We start from the raw sequence: 23,694 nt of genomic DNA, 5'->3' as shown, positions 1-23,694 counted from the left end.
ATGTAAAACTGGTGACACAGGAAACGCTCAAAACATAGACAGTAGGAAGACTCAGTCTTCCTATACTTAAGTCGGCATAGTGTCTCTTATATTTATTTCCGATGAAATTTCTGTGTTTCATCGTGAATGGGAAGGTCCAAGGGATATAGTAAACCTGCAGAGGTGCATCGGAAAGTAAAACTGATGACACAGGAAAAGCTCAAATCATAGACAGTAGGAAGAGTTAGTCTTCCTGTACTTAAGTCGGCATTGTGTCTCTTATACTTAATTCCGATGCAATTTCTTTGTTTCATCCTCACTGTGAAGGTCCAAGGGATACAGTAAACCTGTAGAGGTGCATCGGAATGTAAAACTGGTGACACAGGAAACGCTCAAATTACAGACAGTAGGAAGACTCAGTCATCCTGTACTTAAGTTGGCATTGTGTCTCTTATATTTAATTCCGACGCAATTTCTGTGTTTCATCGCCAATGGGAAGGTCCAAGGGATACAGTAAAACTGCAGATGTGCATCAGAATGTAAAACTGGTGACACAGGAAAGGCTCAAAACATAGACCGTACGAAGACTGTTTTCTTGTACTTAAGTCGGCAATGTGTCTTTTATATTTAATTTCGATGCAATTTCTGTGTTTCATTGACAATGGGAAGGTCCAAGGGATACAGTAAACCTGTAGAGGTGCATCGGAATGTAAAACTGGTGACACAGGAAACGCTCAAAACATAAAGAGTAGGAAGACTCAGTCTTCCTGTACTTAAGACGGCATTGTGTCTCTTATATTTAATTCCGATGCAATTTCTGTGTTTCATCGTCAATGGGAATGTCCAAAGGATACAGTAAACCTGCAGAGGTGCATCGGAATGTAAAACTAGTGACACAGGAAACGCTCAAAACATAGACAGTAGGAAGACTCAATCTTCCTGTACTTAAGTCGGCATTGTGTCTCTTATATTTAATTCCGATGCAATTTCTGTGTTTCATCGTCAATGGGAAGGTCCAAGGGATACAGTAAACCTGCAGAGGTGCATCGGAATGTAAAACTGGTGACACAGGAAACGCTCAAAACATAGACAGTAGGAAGACTCAGTCTTCCTGTACTTAAGTCGGCATTGTGTCTCTTATATATATTTCCGATGAAATTTCTGTGTTTCATCGTGAATGGGAAGGTCCAAGGGATATAGTAAACCTGCAGAGGTGCATCGGAAAGTAAAACTGATGACACAGGAAACGCTCAAAACATAGACAGTAGGAAGACTTAGTCTTCCTGTACTTAAGTCGGCATTGTGTTTCTTATATTTAATTCCGATGCAATTTCTGTGTTTCATCGTCACTGTGAAGGTCCAAGGGATACTGTAAACCTGTAGAGGTGCATCAGAATGTAAAACTGGTGATACAGGAAACGCTCAAATTATAGACAATAGGAAGACTTAGTCTTCCTGTACTTAAGTCGGCATTGTGTCCCTTATATTTAATTCCGATGCAATTTCTGTGTTTCATCGTCAATGGGAAGGTCCAAGGGATACAGTAAACCTGCAGAGGTGCATCACAATGTAAAACTGGTGACACAGGAAACGCTGAACACATAGACAGTAAGAAGAATCATTCTTCCTGTACTTAAGTCGACATTGTGTCTCTTATATTTAATTCCGATGCCATGTCTGTGTTTCATCGTCAATGGGAAGGTCCAAGGGATATAGTAAACCTGCAGAGATGCATCGGAAAGTAAAACTGATGACACAGGAAACGCTCAAAACATAGACAGTAGGAAGACTTAGTCTTTCTGTACTTAAGTCGGAATTGTGTCTCTTATATTTAATTCCGATGCAATTTCTGTTTTTCATCGTCAATGGGAAAGTCCAAGGGATACACTAAACCTGCAGAGGTGCATCGGAATGTAAAACTGATGACACAGAAAACGCTCGAAACATAGACATTTGGAAGACTCAGTCTTCCTGTACTTAAGTCGGCATTGTGTCTCTTATATTTAATTCCGATGCGATCTCTGTGTTTCATCGACAATGGGAAGGTCCAAGGGATACAGTAAACCGGCAGAGGTGCATCGGAATGTAAAACTGGTGACTCAGGAACCGCTCAAACATTGACCGTACGAAGACAGTTTTCTTGTACTTAAGTCGGCATTGTGTCTCTTATATTTAATTTCGATGCATTTTCTGTGTTTCATCGTCAATGGGAAGGTCCAAGGGATACAGGAAACCTGCAGAGGTGCATCGGAATGTAAAACTGGTGACACAGGAAACGCTCAAAACATAGACAGTAGGAAGACTCAGTCTTCCTGTTTTTAAGTCGGCATTGTGTCTCTTATATTTAATTCCGATGCAATTTCTGTGTTTCATCGTCAATGGGAAGGTCCAAGGGATACAGTAAACGTGCAGAGGTGCATCGGAATGTAAAACTAGTGACACAGGAAACGCTCAAAACATAGACAGTAGGAAGATTCAGTCTTCCTGTAGTTAAGTCGGCATTGTGTCTCTTATATTTAATTCCGATGCAATTTCTGTGTTTCATCGTCAATGGGAAGGTCCAAGGGATACACTAAACCTGCAGAGGTGCATCGGAATGTAAAACTGGTGACACAGGAAACGCTCAAAACATAGACAGTAGGAAGACACAGTCTTCCTGTACTTAAGTCGGCATTGTGTCTCTTATATTTAATTCCGATGCAATTTCTGTGTTTCATCGTCAATGGGAAGGTCCAAGGGATACAATAAACCCGCAGAGGTGCATCGGAATGTAAAACTGGTGACACAGGAAACGCTCAAAACATAGACAGTAGGAAGACTCAGTCTTCCTATACTTAAGTCGGCACTGTGTCTCTTATATTTATTTCCGATGAAATTTCTGTGTTTCATCGTGAATGGGAAGGTCCAAGGGATATAGGAAACCTGCAGAGGTGCATCGGAAAGTAAAACTAATGACACAGGAAAAACTCAAAACATAGACAGTAGGAAGACTTAGTCTTCCTGTACTTAAGTCGGCATTGTGTCTCTTACATTTAATTCCGATGCAATTTCTGTGTTTCATCCTCACTGTGAAGGTCCAAGGGATACAGTAAACCTGTAGAGGTGCATCGGAATGTAAAACTGGTGACACAGGAAACGCTCAAATTACAGACAGTAGGAAGACAGTCTTCCTGTACTTAAGTCGGCATTGTGTCTCTTATATTTAATTCCGATGCAATTTCTGTGTTTCATCGCCAATGGGAAGGTCCAAGGGATACAGTAAAACTGCAGAGCTGTATCAGAATGTAAAACTGGTGACACAGGAAACGCTCAAAGCATAGAGAGTAGGCAGACTCAGTCTTCCTGTTTTTAAGCCGGCATTGTGTCTCTTATATTTAATTCCGGTGCAATATCTGTGTTTCATCGTCAATGGGAAGGTCCAAGGGATACAGTAAACCTGCAGAGGTGCATCGGATTGTAAAACTGGTGATACAGGAAACGCTCAAATTATAGACAGTAGGAAGACTCAGTCTTCCTGTACTTAAGTCGGCATTGTGTCACTTATAATTAATTCCGATGCAATTTCTGTGTTTCATCGTCAATGGGAAGGTCCAAGGTATATAGTATACCTGCAGAGGTGCATCGGAAAGTAAAACTGATGACACACGAAACGCTCAAAACATAGACAGTAGGAAGACTCAGTCTTCCTGTACTTAAGTCGGCATTGTGTCTCTTATATTTAATTCCGATCCAATTCCTGTGTTTCATCCTCACTGTGAATGTCCAAGGGATACAGTAAACCTGTAGAGGTGCATCGGAATGTCAAACTAGTGACACAGGAAACGCTCAAAACATAGACAGTAGGAAGACTCAGTCTTCCTGTACTTAAGTCGGCATTGTGTCTCTTATATTTAATTCCGATGCAATTTCTGTGTTTCATCGTCAATGAGAAGGTCCAAGGGATACAGAAAACCTGCAGAGGTGCATCAGAATGTAAAACTGGTGACACAGGATGCGCTCAAAGCATAGAGAGTAGGCAGACTCAGTCTTCCTGTTTTTAAGTCGGCATTGTGTCTCTTATATTTAATTCCGATGCAATATCTGTGTTTCATCGTCAATGGGAAGGTCCAAGGGATACTGTAAACCTGCAGAGGTGCATCGGATTGTAAAACTAGTGACACAGGAAACCCTCAAAACATAGACAGTAGGAAGATTCAGTCTTCCTGTAGTTAAGTCGGCATTGTGTCTCTTATATTTAATTCCGATGCAATATCTGTGTTTCATCGTCAATGGGAAGGTCCAAGGGATGCAGTAAACCTGCAGAGGTGCATCGGATTGTAAAACTAGTGACACAGGAAACGCTCAAAACATAGACAGTAGGAAGATTCAGTCTTCCTGTAGTTAAGTCGGCATTGTGTCTCTTATATTTAATTCCGATGCAATTTCTGTGTTTCATCGTCAATGGGAAGGTCCAAGGGATACACTAAACCTGCAGAGGTGCATCGGAATGTAAAACTGGTGACACAGGAAACGCTCAAAACATAGACAGTAGGAAGACACAGTCTTCCTGTACTTAAGTCGGCATTGTGTCTCTTATATTTAATTCCGATGCAATTTCTGTGTTTCATCGTCAATGGGAAGGTCCAAGGGATACAATAAACCCGCAGAGGTGCATCGGAATGTAAAACTGGTGACACAGGAAACGCTCAAAACATAGACAGTAGGAAGACTCAGTCTTCCTATACTTAAGTCGGCATTGTGTCTCTTATATTTATTTCCGATGAAATTTCTGTGTTTCATCGTGAATGGGAAGGTCCAAGGGATATAGTAAACCTGCAGAGGTGCATCGGAAAGTAAAACTGATTTCACAGGAAACGCTCAAAACATAGGCAGTAGGAAGACTTAGTCTTCCTGTACTTAAGTCAGAATTGTGTCTCTCATATTTAATTCCGATGCAATTTCTGTGTTTCTCCGTCAATGGGAAGGTCCAAGGGATACAATAAACCTGCAGAGGTGCATCGGAATGTAAAACTGGTGACACAGGAAACGCTCAAAACATAGACAGTAGGAAGACTCAGTCTTCCTATACTTAAGTCGGCATAGTGTCTCTTATATTTATTTCCGATGAAATTTCTGTGTTTCATCGTGAATGGGAAGGTCCAAGGGATATAGTAAACCTGCAGAGGTGCATCGGAAAGTAAAACTGATGACACAGGAAAAGTTCAAATCATAGACAGTAGGAAGACTTAGTCTTCCTGTACTTAAGTCGGCATTGTGTCTCTTATATTTAATTCCGATGCAATTTCTTTGTTTCATCCTCACTGTGAAGGTCCAAGGGATACAGTAAACCTGTAGAGGTGCATCGGAATGTAAAACTGGTGACACAGGAAACGCTCAAATTACAGACAGTAGGAAGACTCAGTCTTCCTGTACTTAAGTTGGCATTGTGTCTCTTATATTTAATTCCGATGCAATTTCTGTGTTTCATCGCCAATGGGAAGGTCCAAGGGATACAGTAAAACTGCAGATGTGCATCAGAATGTAAAACTGGTGACACAGGAAAGGGTCAAAACATAGACCGTACGAAGACTGTTTTCTTGTACTTAAGTCGGCAATGTGTCTTTTATATTTAATTTCGATGCAATTTCTGTGTTTCATTGACAATGGGAAGGTCCAAGGGATACAGTAAACCTGTAGAGGTGCATCGGAATGTAAAACTGGAGACACAGGAAACGCTCAAAACATAAAGAGTAGGAAGACTCAGTCTTCCTATACTTAAGACGGCATTGTGTCTCTTATATTTAATTCCGATGCAATTTCTGTGTTTCATCGTCAATGGGAATGTCCAAAGGATACAGTAAACCTGCAGAGGTGCATCGGAATGTAAAACTAGTGACACAGGAAACGCTCAAAACATAGACAGTAGGAAGACTCAATCTTCCTGTACTTAAGTCGGCATTGTGTCTCTTATATTTAATTCCGATGCAATTTCTGTGTTTCATCGTCAATGGGAAGGTCCAAGGGATACAGTAAACCTGCAGAGGTGCATCAGAATGTAAAACTGGTGACACAGGAAACGCTGAACACATAGACAGTAAGAAGAATCATTCTTCCTGTACTTAAGTCGACATTGTGTCTCTTATATTTAATTCCGATGCCATGTCTGTGTTTCATCGTCAAGGGGAAGGTCCAAGGGATATAGTAAACCTCCAGAGGTGCATCGGAAAGTAAAACTGATGACACAGGAAACGCTCAAAACATAGACAGTAGGAAGACTTAGTCTTTCTGTACTTAAGTCGGAATTGTGTCTCTTATATTTAATTCCGATGCAATTTCTGTTTTTCATCGTCAATGGGAAGGTCCAAGGGATACACTAAACCTGCAGAGGTGCATCGGAATGTAAAACAGATGACACAGAAAACGCTCGAAACATAGACAGTTGGAAGACTCAGTCTTCCTGTACTTAAGTCGGCATTGTGTCTCTTATATTTAATTCCGATGCGATTTCTGTGTTTCATCGACAATGGGAAGGTCCAAGGGATACAGTAAACCGGCAGAGGTGCATCGGAATGTAAAACTGGTGACTCAGGAACCGCTCAAACATTGACCGTACGAAGAAAGTTTTCTTGTACTTAAGTCGGCATTGTGTCTCTTATATTTATTTCCGATGAAATTTCTGTGTTTCATCGTGAATGGGAAGGTCCAAGGGATATAGGAAACCTGCAGAGGTGCATCGGAAAGTAAAACTAATGACACAGGAAAAACTCAAAACATAGACAGTAGGAAGACTTAGTCTTCCTGTACTTAAGTCGGCATTGTGTCTCTTATATTTAATTCCGATGGAATTTCTGTGTTTCATCCTCACTGTGAAGGTCCAAGGGATACAGTAAACCTGTAGAGGTGCATCGGAATGTAAAACTGGTGACACAGGAAACGCTCAAATTACAGACAGTAGGAAGACAGTCTTCCTGTACTTAAGTCGGCATTGTGTCTCTTATATTTAATTCCGATGCAATTTCTGTGTTTCATCGCCAATGGGAAGGTCCAAGGGATACAGTAAAACTGCAGAGCTGCATCAGAATGTAAAACTGGTGACACAGGAAACGCTCAAAGCATAGAGAGTAGGCAGACTCAGTCCTCCTGTTTTTAAGTCGGCATTGTGTCTCTTATATTTAATTCCGATGCAATATCTGTGTTTCATCGTCAATGGGAAGGTCCAAGGGATACAGTAAACCTGCAGAGGTGCATCGGATTGTAAAACTGGTGACACAGGAAACGCTCAAATTATAGACAGTAGGAAGACTCAGTCTTCCTGTACTTAAGTCGGCATTGTGTCACTTATAATTAATTCCGATGCAATTTCTGTGTTTCATCGCCAATGGGAAGGTCCAAGGGATACAGTAAAACTGCAGAGCTGCATCAGAATGTAAAACTGGTGACACAGGAAACGCTCAAAACATAGACAGTAGGAAGACTCAGTCTTCCTGTACTTAAGTCGGCATTGTGTCTCTTATATATGTTTCCGATGAAATTTCTGTGTTTCATCGTGAATGGGAAGGTCCAAGGGATATAGTAAACCTGCAGAGGTGCATCGGAAAGTAAAACTGATGACACAGGAAACGCTCAAAACATAGATAGTACGAAGACTTAGTCTTCCTGTACTTAAGTCGGCATTGTGTTTCTTATATTTAATTCCGATGCAATTTCTGTGTTTCATCGCCACTGTGAAGGTCCAAGGGATACAGTAAACCTGTAGAGGTGCATCGGAATGTAAAACTTATGACACAGGAAACGCACACAACATAGACAGTAGGAAGACTCAGTCTTTCTGTACTTAAGTCGGCATTGTGTCTCTTATATTTAATTCCAATGCAATTTCTGTGCTTCATCGTCAATGGGAAGGTCCAATGGATACAGTAAACCTGCGGAGAGCCATCAGAATGTAAAACTGGTGACACAGGAAACGCTCAAAACATAGACAGTAGGAAGAATCATACTTCCTGTACTTAAGTCGACATTGTGTCTCTTATATTTAATTCCGATGCCATGTCTGTGTTTCATCGACAATGGGAAGGTCCAAGGGATATAGTAAACCTGCAGAGGTGCATCGGAAAGTAAAACTGATGACACAGGAAACGCTCAAAACATAGACAGTAGGAAGACTTAGTCTTACTGTACCTAAGTCGGAATTGTGTCTCCTATATTTAATTCCGATGCAATTTCTGTCTTTCATCGTCAATGGGATGCTCCAAGGGATACAGTAAACCTGCAGAGGTGCATCGGAATGTAAAACTGATGACACAGAAAACGCTCAAAACATAGACTGTTGGAAGACTCAGTCTGCCTGTACTTAAGTCGGCATTGTGTCTCTTATATTTAATTCCGATGCGATTTCTGTGTTTCATCGACAATGGGAAGGTCCAAGGGATACAGTAAACCGGCAGAGGTGCATCGGAATGTAAAACTGGTGACTCAGGAACCGCTCAAACATTGAACGTACGAAGACATTTTTCTTGTACTTAAGTCGGCATTGTGTCTCTTATATTTAATTTCGATGCATTTTCTGTGTTTCATCGTCAATGGGAAGGTCCAAGGGATACAGGAAACCTGCAGAGGTGCATCGGAATGTAAAACTGGTGACACAGGAAACGCTCAAAACATAGAGAGTAGGAAGACTCAGTCTTCCTGTTTTTAAGTCGGCATTGTGTCTCTTATGTTTAATACCGATGCAATTTCTGTGTTTCATCGTCAATGGGAAGGTCCAAGGGATACAGTAAACCTGCAGAGGTGCATCGGAATGTAAAACTAGTGACACAGGAAACGCTCAAAACATAGACAGTAGGAAGATTCAGTCTTCCTGTAGTTAAGTCGGCATTGTGTCTCTTATATTTAATTCCGATGCAATTTCTGTGTTTCATCGTCAATGGGAAGGTCCAAGGGATACACTAAACCTGCAGAGGTGCATCGGAATGTAAAACTGGTGACACAGGAAACGCTCAAAACATAGAGAGTAGGAAGACTCAGTCTTCCTGTTTTTAAGTCGGCATTGTGTCTCTTATATTTAATTCCGATGCAATTTCTGTGTTTCATCGTCAATGGGAAGGTCCAAGGGATACAGTAAACCTGCAGAGGTGCATCGGAAAGTAAAACTGATGACACAGGAAACGCTCAAAACATAGACAGTAGGAAGACTTAGTGTTCCTGTACTTAAGTCGGCATTGTGTTTCTTATATTTAATTCCGATGCAATTTCTGTGTTTCATCGTCACTGTGAAGGTCCAAGGGATACTGTAAACCTGTAGAGGTGCATCGGAATGTAAAACTGGTGACACAGGCAACGCTCAAATTATAGACAATAGGAAGACTTAGTCTTCCTGTACTTAAGTCGGCATTGTGTCTCTTATATTTAATTCCGATGCAATTTCTGTGTTTCATCGTCAATGGGAAGGTCCAAGGGATACAGTAAACCTGCAGAGGTGCAGCAGAATGTAAAACTGGTGACACAGGAAACGCTGAACACATAGACAGTAAGAAGAATCATTCTTCCTGTACTTAAGTCGACATTGTGTCTCTTATATTTAATTGCGAAGCCATGTCTGTGTTTCATCGTCAATGGGAAGGTCCAAGGGATATAGTAAACCTGGAGAGGTGCATCGGAAAGTAAAACTGATGACACAGGAAACGCTCAAAACATAGACAGTAGGAAGACTTAGTCTTTCTGTACTTAAGTCGGAATTGTGTCTCTTATATTTAATTCCGATGCAATTTCTGTTTTTCATCGTCAATGGGAAGGTCCAAGGGATACACTAAACCTGCAGAGGTGCATCGGAATGTAAAACTGATGACACAGAAAACGCTCGAAACTTAGGCAGTTGGAAGACTCAGTCTTCAAGTACTTAAGTCGGCATTGTGTCTCTTATATTTAATTCCGATGCGATTTCTGTGTTTCATCGACAATGGGAAGGTCCAAGGGATACAGTAAACCGGCAGAGGTGCATCGGAATGTAAAACTGGTGACTCAGGAACCGCTCAAACATTGACCGTACGAAGAAAGTTTTCTTGTACTTAAGTCGGCATTGTGTCTCTTATATTTAATTTCGATGCATTTTCTGTGTTTCATCGTCAATGGGAAGGTCCAAGGGATACAGGAAACCGGCAGAGGTGCATCGGAATGTAAAACTGGTGACACAGGAAACGCTCAAAACATAGAGAGTAGGAAGACTCAGTCTTCCTGTTTTTAAGTCGGCATTGTGCCTCTTATATTTAATTCCGATGCAATTTCTGTGTTTCATCGTCAATGGGAAGGTCCAAGGGATACAGTAAACGTGCAGAGGTGCATCGGAATGTAAAACTAGTGACACAGGAAACGCTCAAAACATAGACAGTAGGAAGATTCAGTCTTCCTGTAGTTAAGTCGGCATTGTGTCTCTTATATTTAATTCCGATGCAATTTCTGTGTTTCATCGTCAATGGGAAGGTCCAAGGGATACACTAAACCTGCAGAGGTGCATCGGAATGTAAAACTGGTGACACAGGAAACGCTCAAAACATAGACAGTAGGAAGACACAGTCTTCCTGTACTTAAGTCGGCATTGTGTCTCTTATATTTAATTCCGATGCAATTTCTGTGTTTCATCGTCAATGGGAAGGTCCAAGGGATACAATAAACCCGCAGAGGTGCATCGGAATGTAAAACTGGTGACACAGGAAACGCTCAAAACATAGACAGTAGGAAGACTCAGTCTTCCTATACTTAAGTCGGCAATGTGTCTCTTATATTTAATTCCGATGCAATTTCTGTGTTTCATCCTCACTGTGAAGGTCCAAGGGATACAGTAAACCTGTAGAGGTGCATCGGAATGTAAAACTGGTGACACAGGAAACGCTCAAATTACAGACAGTAGGAAGACAGTCTTCCTGTACTTAAGTCGGCATTGTGTCTCTTATATATAATTCCGATGCAATTTCTGTGTTTCATCGCCAATGGGAAGGTCCCAGGGATACAGTAAAACTGCAGAGCTGCATCAGAATGTAAAACTGGTGACACAGGAAACGCTCAAAGCATAGAGAGTAGGCAGACTCAGTCTTCCTGTTTTTAAGTCGGCATTGTGTCTCTTATATTTAATTCCGATGCAATATCTGTACTTCATCGTCAATGGGAAGGTCCAAGGGATACAGTAAACCTGCAGAGGTGCATCGGATTGTAAAACTGGTGACACAGGAAACGCTCAAATTATAGACAGTAGGAAGACTCAGTCTTGCTGTACTTAAGTCGGCATTGTGTCACTTATAATTAATTCCGATGCAATTTCTGTGTTTCATCGTCAATGGGAAGGTCCAAGGTATATAGTATACCTGCAGAGGTGCATCGGAAAGTAAAACTGATGACACACGAAACGCTCAAAACATAGACAGTAGGACAACTTAGTCTTGCTGTACTTAAGTCGGCATTGTGTCTCTTATATTTAATTCCGATCCAATTCCTGTGTTTCATCCTCACTGTGAAGGTCCAAGGGATACAGTAAACCTGTAGAGGTGCATCGGAATGTAAAACTAGTGACACAGGAAACGCTCAAAACATAGACAGTAGGAAGACTCAGTCTTCCTGTACTTAAGTCGGCATTGTGTCTCTTATATTTAATTCCGATGCAATTTCTGTGTTTCATCGTCAATGAGAAGGTCCAAGGGATACAGTAAACCTGCAGAGGTGCATCAGAATATAAAACTGGTGACACAGGAAACGCTCAAAACATAGACAGTAGGAAGACTCAGTCTTCCTGTACTTAAGTCGGCATTGTGTCTCTTATATATATTTCCGATGAAATTTCTGTGTTTCATCGTGAATGGGAAGGTCCAAGGCATATAGTAAACCTGCAGAGGTGCATCGGAAAGTAAAACTGATGACACAGGAAACGCTCAAAACATAGACAGTAGGAAGACTTAGTCTTCCTGTACTTAAGTCGGCATTGTGTTTCTTATATTTAATTCCGATGCAATTTCTGTGTTTCATCGTCACTGTGAAGGTCCAAGGGATACAGTAAACCTGTAGAGGTGCATCGGAATGTAAAACTGATGACACAGGAAACGCACACAACATAGACAGTAGGAAGACTCAGTCTTTCTGTACTTAAGTCGGCATTGTGTCTCTTATATTTAATTCCAATGCAATTTCTGTGCTTCATCGTCAATGGGAAGGTCCAATGGATACAGTAAACCTGCGGAGGTGCATCAGAATGTAAAACTGGTGACACAGGAAACGCTCAAAACATAGACAGTAGGAAGAGTCATACTTCCTGTACTTAAGTCGGCATTGTGTCTCTTATATTTAATTCCCATGCGATTTCTGTGTTTCATCGACAATGGGAAGGTCCAAGGGATACAGTAAACCGGCAGAGGTGCATCGCAATGTAAAACTGGTGACTCAGGAACCACTCGAACATTGAACGTACGAAGACATTTTTCTTGTACTTAAGTCGGCATTGTGTCTCTTATATTTAATTTCGATGCATTTTCTGTGTTTCATCGTCAATGGGAAGGTCCAAGGGATACAGGAAACCTGCAGAGGTGCATCGGAATGTAAAACTGGTGACACAGGAAACGCTCAAAACATAGAGAGTAGGAAGACTCAGTCTTCCTGTTTTTAAGTCGGCATTGTGTCTCTTATGTTTAATTGCGATGCAATTTCTGTGTTTCATCGTCAATGGGAAGGTCCAAGGGATACAGTAAACCTGCAGAGGTGCATCGGAATGTAAAACTAGTGACACAGGAAACGCTCAAAACATAGACAGTAGGAAGATTCAGTCTTCCTGTAGTTAAGTCGGCATTGTGTCTCTTATATTTAATTCCGATGCAATTTCTGTGTTTCATCGTCAATGGGAAGGTCCAAGGGATACACTAAACCTGCAGAGGTGCATCGGAATGTAAAACTGGTGACACAGGGAACGCTCAAAACATAGAAAGTAGGAAGACTCAGTCTTCCTGTACTTAAGTCGGCATTGTGTCCCTTATATTTAATTCCGATGCGATTTCTGTGTTTCATCGACAATGGGAAGGTCCAAGGGATACAGTAAACCTGCAGAGGTGCATCGGAATGTAAAACTGGTGTCACAGGAAACGCTCAAAACATAGACAGTAGGAAGACTCAGTCTTCCTGTACTTAAGTCGGCATTGTGTCTCTTATATATATTTCCGATGAAATTTCTGTGTTTCATCGTGAATGGGAAGGTCCAAGGCATATAGTAAACCTGCAGAGGTGCATCGGAAAGTAAAACTGATGACACACGAAACGCTCAAAACATAGACAGTAGGACAACTTAGTCTTGCTGTACTTAAGTCGGCATTGTGTCACTTATAATTAATTCCGATGCAATTTCTGTGTTTCATCGTCAATGGGAAGGTCCAAGGTATATAGTATACCTGCAGAGGTGCATCGGAAAGTAAAACTGATGACACACGAAACGCTCAAAACATAGACAGTAGGACAACTTAGTCTTGCTGTACTTAAGTCGGCATTGTGTCTCTTATATTTAATTCCGATCCAATTCCTGTGTTTCATCCTCACTGTGAAGGTCCAAGGGATACAGTAAACCTGTAGAGGTGCATCGGAATGTAAAACTAGTGACACAGGAAACGCTCAAAACATAGACAGTAGGAAGACTCAGTCTTCCTGTACTTAAGTCGGCATTGTGTCTCTTATATTTAATTCCGATGCAATTTCTGTGTTTCATCGTCAATGAGAAGGTCCAAGGGATACAGTAAACCTGCAGAGGTGCATCAGAATATAAAACTGGTGACACAGGAAACGCTCAAAACATAGACAGTAGGAAGACCCAGTCTTCCTGTACTTAAGTCGGCATTGTGTCTCTTAAATATATTTCCGATGAAATTTCTGTGTTTCATCGTGAATGGGAAGGTCCAAGGCATATAGTAAACCTGCAGAGGTGCATCGGAAAGTAAAACTGATGACACAGGAAACGCTCAAAACATAGACAGTAGGAAGACTTAGTCTTCCTGTACTTAAGTCGGCATTGTGTTTCTTATATTTAATTCCGATGCAATTTCTGTGTTTCATCGTCACTGTGAAGGTCCAAGGGATACAGTAAACCTGTAGAGGTGCATCGGAATGTAAAACTGATGACACAGGAAACGCACACAACATAGACAGTAGGAAGACTCAGTCTTTCTGTACTTAAGTCGGCATTGTGTCTCTTATATTTAATTCCAATGCAATTTCTGTGCTTCATCGTCAATGGGAAGGTCCAAGGGATACACTAAACCTGCAGAGGTGCATCGGAATGTAAAACTGGTGACACAGGAAACGCTCAAAACATAGAAAGTAGGAAGACTCAGTCTTCCTGTACTTAAGTCGGCATTGTGTCCCTTATATTTAATTCCGATGCGATTTCTGTGTTTCATCGACAATGGGAAGGTCCAAGGGATACAGTAAACCTGCAGAGGTGCATCGGAATGTAAAACTGGTGTCACAGGAAACGTTCAAAACATAGACAGTAGGAAGACTCAGTCTTCCTGTACTTAAGTCGGCATTGTGTCTCTTATATATATTTCCGATGAAATTTCTGTGTTTCATCGTGAATGGGAAGGTCCAAGGCATATAGTAAACCTGCAGAGGTGCATCGGAAAGTAAAACTGATGACACACGAAACGCTCAAAACATAGACAGTAGGACAACTTAGTCTTGCTGTACTTAAGTCGGCATTGTGTCACTTATAATTAATTCCGATGCAATTTCTGTGTTTCATCGTCAATGGGAAGGTCCAAGGTATATAGTATACCTGCAGAGGTGCATCGGAAAGTAAAACTGATGACACACGAAACGCTCAAAACATAGACAGTAGGACAACTTAGTCTTGCTGTACTTAAGTCGGCATTGTGTCTCTTATATTTAATTCCGATCCAATTCCTGTGTTTCATCCTCACTGTGAAGGTCCAAGGGATACAGTAAACCTGTAGAGGTGCATCGGAATGTAAAACTAGTGACACAGGAAACGCTCAAAACATAGACAGTAGGAAGACTCAGTCTTCCTGTACTTAAGTTGGCATTGTGTCTCTTAAATATATTTCCGATGAAATTTCTGTGTTTCATCGTGAATGGGAAGGTCCAAGGCATATAGTAAACCTGCAGAGGTGCATCGGAAAGTAAAACTGATGACACAGGAAACGCTCAAAACATAGACAGTAGGAAGACTTAGTCTTCCTGTACTTAAGTCGGCATTGTGTTTCTTATATTTAATTCCGATGCAATTTCTGTGTTTCATCGTCACTGTGAAGGTCCAAGGGATACAGTAAACCTGTAGAGGTGCATCGGAATGTAAAACTGATGACACAGGAAACGCACACAACATAGACAGTAGGAAGACTCAGTCTTTCTGTACTTAAGTCGGCATTGTGTCTCTTATATTTAATTCCAATGCAATTTCTGTGCTTCATCGTCAATGGGAAGGTCCAATGGATACAGTAAACCTGCGGAGGTGCTTCAGAATGTAAAACTGGTGACACAGGAAACGCTCAAAACATAGACAGTAGGAAGAGTCATACTTCCTGTACTTAAGTCGACATTGTGTCTCTTATATTTAATTCCGATGCCATGTCTGTGTTTCATCGTCAATGGGAAGGTCCAAGGGATATAGTAAACCTGCAGAGGTGCATCGGAAAGTAAAACTGATGACACAGGAAACGCTCAAAACATAGACAGTAGGAAAGACTTAGTCTTTCTGTACTTAAGTCGGAATTGTGTCTCTTATATTTAATTCCGATGCAATTTCTGTCTTTCATCGTCAATGGGAAGGTCCAAGGGATACAGTAAACCTGCAGAGGTGCATCGGAATGTAAAACTGATGACACAGAAAACGCTCAAAACATAGACAGTTGGAAGACTCAGTCTTCCTGTACTTAAGTCGGCATTGTGTCTCTTATATTTAATTCCCATGCGATTTCTGTGTTTCATCGACAATGGGAAGGTCCAAGGGATACAGTAAACCGGCAGAGGTGCATCGGAATGTAAAACTGGTGACTCAGGAACCGCTCAAACATTGAACGTACGAAGACATTTTTCTTGCACTTAAGTCGGCATTGTGTCTCTTATATTTAATTTCGATGCATTTTCTGTGTTTCATCGTCAATGGGAAGGTCCAAGGGATACAGGAAACCTGCAGAGGTGCATCGGAATGTAAAACTGGTGACACAGGAAACGCTCAAAACATAGAGAGTAGGAAGACTCAGTCTTCCTGTTTTTAAGTCGGCATTGTGTCTCTTATGTTTAATTCCGATGCAATTTCTGTGTTTCATCGTCAATGGGAAGGTCCAAGGGATACAGTAAACCTGCAGAGGTGCATCGGAATGTAAAACTAGTGACACAGGAAACGCTCAAAACATAGACAGTAGGAAGATTCAGTCTTCCTGTAGTTAAGTCGGCATTGTGTCTCTTATATTTAATTCCGATGCAATTTCTGTGTTTCATCGTCAATGGGAAGGTCCAAGGGATACACTAAACCTGCAGAGGTGCATCGGAATGTAAAACTGGTGACACAGGAAACGCTCAAAACATAGACAGTAGGAAGACTCAGTCTTCCTGTACTTAAGTCGGCATTGTGTCCCTTATATGTAATTCCGATGCGATTTCTGTGTTTCATCGACAATGGGAAGGTCCAAGGGATACAGTAAACCTGCAGAGGTGCATCGGAATGTAAAACTGGTGACACAGGAAACGCTCAAAACATAGACAGTAGGAAGACTCAGTCTTCCTGTACTTAAGTCGGCATTGTGTCTCTTATATTTAATTCCGATGCAATTTCCGTGTTTCATCGTCAATGGGAATGTCCAAAGGATACAGTAAACCTGCAGAGGTGCATCGGAATGTAAAACTAGTGACACAGGAAACGCTGAAAACATAGACAGTAGGAAGACTCAATCTTCCTGTACTTAAGTCGGCATTGTGTCTCTTATATTTAATTCCGATGCAATTTCTGTGTTTCATCGTCAATGGGAAGGTCCAAGGGATACAGTAAACCTGTAGAGGTGCATCAGGATGTAAAACTGGTGACACAGGAAACGCTCAAATTATAGACAATAGGAAGACTTAGTCTTCCTGTACTTAAGTCGGCATTGTGTCTCTTATATTTAATTCCGATGCAATTTCTGTGTTTCATCGTCAATGGGAAGGTCCAAGGGATACAGTAAACCTGCAGAGGTGCATCAGAATGTAAAACTGGTGACACAGGAAACGCTCAACACATAGACAGTAGGAAGAATCATTCTTCCTGTACTTAAGTCGACATTGTGTCTCTTATATTTAATTCCGATGCTTTGTCTGTGTTTCATCGTCAATGGGAAGGTCCAAGGGATATAGTAAACCTGCAGAGGTGCATCGGAAAGTAAAACTGATGACACAGGAAACGCTCAAAACATAGACAGTAGGAAGACTTAGTCTTTCTGTACTTAAGTCGGAATTGTGTCTCTTATATTTAATTCCGATGCAATTTCTGTTTTTCATCGTCAATGGGAAGGTCCAAGGGATACAGTAAACCTGCAGAGGTGCATCGGAATGTAAAACTGATGACACAGAAAACGCTCAAAACATAGACAGTTGGAAGACTCAGTCTTCCTGTACTTAAGTCGGCATTGTGTCTCTTATATTTAATTCCGATGCGATTTCTGTGTTTCATCGACAATGGGAAGGTCCAAGGGATACAGTAAACCGGCAGAGGTGCATCGGAATGTAAAACTGGTAACTCAGGAACCGCTCAAACATTGACCGTACGAAGACAGTTTTCTTGTACTTAAGTCGGCATTGTGTCTCTTATATTTAATTTCGATGCATTTTCTGTGTTTCGTCGCCAATGGGAAGGTCCAGGGATACAGGAAACCTGCAGAGGTGCATCGGAATGTAAAACTGGTGACACAGGAAACGCTCAAAACATACAGAGTAGGAAGACTCAGTCTTCCTGTTTTTAAGTCGGCATTGTGTCTCTTACGTTTAATTCCGATGCAATATCTGTGTTTCATCGTCAATGGGAAGGTCCAAGGGATACAGTAAACCTGCAGAGGTGCATCGGAATGTAAAACTAGTGACACAGGAAACGCTCAAAACATAGACAGTAGGAAGATTCAGTCTTCCTGTAGTTAAGTCGGCATTGTGTCTCTTATATTTAATTCCGATGCAATTTCTGTGTTTCATCGTCAATGGGAAGGTCCAAGGGATATAGTAAACCTGCAGAGGTGCATCGGAAAGTAAAACTGATGACACAGGAAACGCTCAAAACATAGACAGTAGGAAGACTTAGTCTTCCTGTACTTAAGTCGGCATTGTGTTTCTTATACTTAATTCCGATGCAATTTCTGTGTTTCATCGTCACTGTGAATGTCCAAGGGATACAGTAAACCTGTAGAGGTGCATCGGAATGTAAAACTGATGACACAGGAAACGCACACAACATAGACAGTAGGAAGACTCAGTCTTTCTATACTTAAGTCGGCATTGTGTCTCTTATATTTAATTCCAATGCAATTTCTGTGCTTCATCGTCAATGGGAAGGTCCAATGGATACAGTAAACCTGCGGAGTTGCATCAGAATGTAAAACTGGTGACACAGGGAACGCTCAAAACATAGACAGTAGGAAGAATCATTCTTCCTGTACTTAAGTCGACATTGTGTCTCTTATATTTAATTCCGATACCATGTCTGTGTTTCATCGTCAATGGGAAGGTCCAAGGGATATAGTAAACCTGCAGAGGTGCATCGGAAAGTAAAACTGATGACACAGGAAACGCTCAAAACATAGACAGTAGGAAGACTTAGTCTTTCTGTACTTAAGTCGGAATTGTGTCTCTTATATTTAATTCCGATGCAATTTCTGTCTTTCATCGTCAATGGGAAGGTCCAAGGGATACAGTAAACCTGCAGAGGTGCATCGGAATGTAAAACTGCTGACACAGAAAACGCTCAAAACATAGACAGTTGGAAGACTCAGTCTTCCTGTACTTAAGTCGGCATTGTGTCTCTTATATTTAATTCCGATGCGATTTCTGTGTTTCATCGACAATGGGAAGGTCCAAGGGATACAGTAAACCGGCAGAGGTGCATCGGAATGTAAAACTGGTGACTCAGGAACCGCTCAAACATTGAACGTACGAAGACATTTTTCTTGTACTTAAGTCGGCATTGTGTCTCTTATATTTAATTTCGATGCATTTTCTGTGTTTCATCGTCAATGGGAATGTCCAAGGGATACAGGAAACCTGCAGAGGTGCATCGGAATGTAAAACTGCTGACACAGGAAACGCACAAAACATAGAGAGTAGGAAGACTCAGTCTTCCTGTTTTTAAGTCGGCATTGTGTCTCTTATGTTTAATTCCGATGCAATTTCTGTGTTTCATCGTCAATGGGAAGGTCCAAGGGATACAGTAAACCTGCAGAGGTGCATCGGAATGTAAAACTAGTGACACAGGAAACGCTCAAAACATAGACAGTAGGAAGATTCAGTCTTCCTGTAGTTAAGTCGGCATTGTGTCTCTTATATTTAATTCCGATGCAATTTCTGTGTTTCATCGTCAATGGGAAGGTCCAAGGGATACACTAAACCTGCAGAGGTGCATCGGAATGTAAAACTGGTGACACAGGAAACGCTCAAAACATAGACAGTAGGAAGACTCAGTCTTCGTGTACTTAAGTCGGCATTGTGTCCCTTATATTTAATTCCGATGCGATTTCTGTGTTTCATCGACAATGGGAAGGTCCAAGGGATACAGTAAACCTGCAGAGGTGCATCGGAATGTAAAACTGGTGACACAGGAAACGCTCAAAACATAGACAGTAGGAAGACTCAGTCTTCCTGTGCTTAAGTCGGCATTGTGTCTCTTATAATTAATTCCGATGCAATTTCTGTGTTTCATCGTCAATGGGAATGTCCAAAGGATACAGTAAACCTGCAGAGGTGCATCGGAATGTAAAACTAGTGACACAGGAAACGCTCAAAACATAGACAGTAGGAAGACTCAATCTTCCTGTACTTAAGTCGGCATTGTGTCTCTTATATTTAATTCCGATGCAATTTCTGTGTTTCATCGTCACTGCGAAGGTCCAAGGGATACAGTAAACCTGTAGAGGTGCATCGGGATGTAAAACTGGTGACACAGGAAACGCTCAAATTATAGACAATAGGAAGACTTAGTCTTCCTGCACTTAAGTCGGCATTGTGTCTCTTATATTTAATTCCGATGCAATTTCTGTGTTTCATCGTCAATGGGAAGGTCCAAGGGATACAGTAAACCTGCAGAGGTGCATCAGAATGTAAAACTGGTGACACAGGAAACGCTCAACACACAGACAGTAGGAAGAATCATTCTTCCTGTACTTAAGTCGACATTGTGTCTCTTATAATTAATTCCGATGCAATTTCTGTGTTTCATCGTCAATGGGAATGTCCAAAGGATACAGTAAACCTGCAGAGTGCATCGGAATGTAAAACTAGTGACACAGGAAACGCTCAAAACATAGACAGTAGGAAGACTCAATCTTCCTGTACTTAAGTCGGCATTGTGTCTCTTATATTTAATTCCGATGCAATTTCTGTGTTTCATCGTCAATGGGAAGGTCCAAGGGATACAGTAAACCTGCAGAGGTGCATCGGAATGTAAAACTGGTGACACAGGAAACGCTCAAAACATAGACAGTAGGAAGACTCAGTCTTCCTGTACTTAAGTCGGCATTGTGTCTCTTACAATTATTTCCGATGAAATTTCTGTGTTTCATCGTGAATGGGAAGGTCCAAGGGATATAGGAAACCTGCAGATGTGCATCGGAAAGGAAAACTAATGACACAGGAAAAACTAAAAACATAGACAGTAGGAAGACTTAGTCTTCCTGTACTTAAGTCGGCATTGTGTCTCTTATATTTAATTCCGATGCAATTTCTGTGTTTCATCCTCACTGTGAAGGTCCAAGGGATACAGTAAACCTGTAGAGGTGCATCGGAATGTAAAACTGGTGACACAGGAAACGCTCAAATTACAGACATTAGGAAGACAGTCTTCCTGTACTTAAGTCGGCATTGTGTCTCTTATATTTAATTCCGATGCAATTTCTGTGTTTCATCGCCTTTGGGAAGGTCCAAGGGATACAGTAAAACTGCAGAGCTGCATCAGAATGTAAAACTGGTGACACAGGAAACGCTCAAAGCATAGAGAGTAGGCAGACTCAGTCTTCCTGTTTTTAAGTCGGCATTGTGTCTCTTATATTTAGTTCCGATGCAATATCTGTGTTTCATCGTCAATGGGAAGGTCCAAGGGATACAGTAAACCTGCAGAGGTGCATCGGATTGTAAAACTGGTGACACAGGAAACGCTCAAATTATAGACAGTAGGAAGACTCAGTCTTCCTGTACTTAAGTCGGCATTGTGTCACTTATAATTAATTCCGATGCAATTTCTGTGTTTCATCGTCAATGGGGAGGTCCAAGGATAAAGAAATCCTGCAGAGGTGCATCGGAATGTATAACTAGTGACACAGGAAACAATCAGAACATAGACAGTTGGAAGACTCATTCTTCCTGTACTTAAGTCGGCATTATGTCTCTTATATTTAATTCCGATGCAATTCCTGTGTTTCATCCTCACTGTGAAGGTCCAAGGGATACAGTAAACCTGTAGAGGTGCATCGGAATGTAAAACTAGTGACACAGGAAACGCTCAAAACATAGACAGTAGGGAGACTCAGTCTTCCTGTACTTAAGTCGGCATTGTGTCTCTTATATTTAATTCCGATGCAATTTCTGTGTTTCATCGTCAATGAGAAGGTCCAAGGGATACAGTAAACCTGCATAGGTGCATCGGAACGTAAAACTGGTGACACAGGAAACGCTCAAAACATAGACAGTAGGAACACTCAGTCTTCCTGTACTTAAGTCGGCATTGTGTCTCTTATATATATTTCCGATGAAATTTCTGTGTTTCATCGTGAATGGGAAGGTCCAAGGGATATAGTAAACCTGCAGAGGTGCATCGGAATGTAAAACTGATGACACAGGAAACGCTCAAAACATAGACAGTAGGAAGACTTAGTCTTCCTGTACTTAAGTCGGCATTGTGTTTCTTATATTTAATTCCGATGCAATTTCTGTGTTTCATCGTCACTGTGAATGTCCAATGGATACAGTAGACCTGTAGAGGTGCATCGGAATGTAAAACTGGTGACTCAGGAAACGCTCAAATTATAGACAATAGGAAGACTTAGTCTACCTGTACTTAAGTCGGCATTGTGTCTCTTATTTTTAATTCCGATGCAATTTCTGTGTTTCATCGTCAATGGGAAAGTCCAAGGGATACAGTAAACCTGCAGAGGTGCATCAGAATGTAAAACTGGTGACACAGGAAACGCTCAACACATAGACAGTAGGAAGACTCATTCTTCCTGTACTTAAGTCGGCATTGTGTCTCTTATATTTAATTCCGATGCCATGTCTGTGTTTCATCGTCAATGGGAAGGTCCAAGGGATATAGTAAACCTGCAGAGGTGCATCGGAAAGTAAAACTGATGACACAGGAAACGCTCAAAACATAGACAGTAGGAAGACTTAGTCTTTCTGTACTTAAGTCGGAATTGTGTCTCTAATATTTAATTGCGATGCAATTTCTGTTCTTCATCGTCAATGGGAAGGTCCAAGGGATACAGTAAACCTGCAGAGGTGCATCGGAATGTAAAACTGATGACACAGAAAACGCTCAAAACATAGACAGTTGGAAGACTCAGTCTTCATGTACTTAGGTCGGCATTGTGTCTCTTATATTTAATTCCGATGCGATTTCTGTGTTTCATCGACAATGGGAAGGTCCAAGGGATACAGTAAACCGGCAGAGGTGCATCGGAATGTAAAACTGGTGACACAGGAACCGCTCAAACATTGACCGTACGAAGACAGTTTTCTTGTACTTAAGTCGGCATTGTGTCTCTTATATTTAATTTCTATGCATTTTCTGTGTTTCATCGTCACTGGGAAGGTCCAAGGGATACAGGAAACCTGCAGAGGTGCATCGGAATGTAAAACTGGTGACACAGGAAACGCTCAAAACATAGAGAGTAGGAAGACTCAGTCTTCCTGTTTTTAAGTCGGCAATGTGTCTCTTATATTTAATTCCGATGCAATTTCTGTGTATCATCGTCAATGGGAAGGTCCAAGGGATACAGTAAACCTGCAGAGGTGCATCGGAATGTAAAACTAGTGACACAGGAAACGCTCAAAACATAGACAGTAGGAAGATTCAGTCTTCCTGTAGTTAAGTCGGCATTGTGTCTCTTATATTTAATTCCGATGCAATTTGTGTGTTTCATCGTCAATGGGAAGGTCCAAGGGATACACTAAACCTGCAGAGGTGCATCGGAATGCAAAACTGGTGACACAGGAAACGCTCAAAACATAGACAGTAGGAAGACACAGTTTTCCTGTACTTAAGTCGGCATTGTGTCTCTTATATTTAATTCCGATGCAATTTCTGTGTTTCATTGTCAATGGGAGGGTCCAAGGCATACAGTAATCCTGCAGAGGTGCATCAGAATGTAAAACTGGAGACACAGTTAACGCTCAACACATAGACAGTAGGTAGACTCATTCTTCCTGTACTTAAGTCGGCATTGTGTCTCTTATATTTAATTCAGATGCAATTACTGTGTTTCTTCGTCAATAGGAAGGTCCAATGGATACAGAAAACCTGCAGAGGTGCATCAG

The sequence above is a fragment of the Schistocerca nitens genome, chromosome 2 (genome assembly GCF_023898315.1).
Source record: "Schistocerca nitens isolate TAMUIC-IGC-003100 chromosome 2, iqSchNite1.1, whole genome shotgun sequence".
Taxonomy (NCBI): Eukaryota; Metazoa; Arthropoda; class Insecta; order Orthoptera; family Acrididae; genus Schistocerca; species Schistocerca nitens.
The sequence above is the reverse complement of the archived record's forward strand: the minus strand, read 5'-3'. Positions refer to the sequence as shown.